Below are 329 nucleotides of genomic sequence, written 5' to 3'. Positions count from 1 at the left end.
ATCCCGTGGTGAGGGAATTTGTGTAGTAACTTTTTAAATCTTTCCCATGCCTCATATATGGATTCATCATCCATTTGTTGAAAATTAGTGACCTCATTCTGCAACTTATCATTTTTTCTAGGTGGGAAATACTTAACAAGAAAGTGTTCTGCTAATTCTTGCCAAGTAGAAATTGAGCTTGGTGGCAATAGATTAAGCCATGCTTGTGCTCTATTTCGCAACAAGTATGGAAACAACTTCAACCTTAATGTGTCTTCGGTTACATCGACTATTTTGAAGGAATCACTCACCTCTATGAATAGTTGAAGGTAAAGGTGTGGATCTTCTGT

At 37.1% G+C, this 329-nt stretch overlaps 1 non-coding gene across 1 annotated transcript; it reads left to right on the top strand.

Moving 5' to 3' along the window:
- LOC121215867 (small nucleolar RNA R71) lies at positions 1-106 on the top strand. Its single transcript, XR_005911837.1, has one exon. It is a non-coding gene; the product is annotated as a small nucleolar RNA R71 (small nucleolar RNA).
- The last annotated feature ends 223 nt before the right edge of the window (positions 107-329 follow it).

This window comes from Gossypium hirsutum, chromosome D03 (genome assembly GCF_007990345.1).
Source record: "Gossypium hirsutum isolate 1008001.06 chromosome D03, Gossypium_hirsutum_v2.1, whole genome shotgun sequence".
Classification (NCBI taxonomy): domain Eukaryota; kingdom Viridiplantae; phylum Streptophyta; class Magnoliopsida; order Malvales; family Malvaceae; genus Gossypium; species Gossypium hirsutum.
Note: the sequence above shows the minus strand (reverse complement) of the source record. Positions and strands in the feature narration are given on the sequence as shown.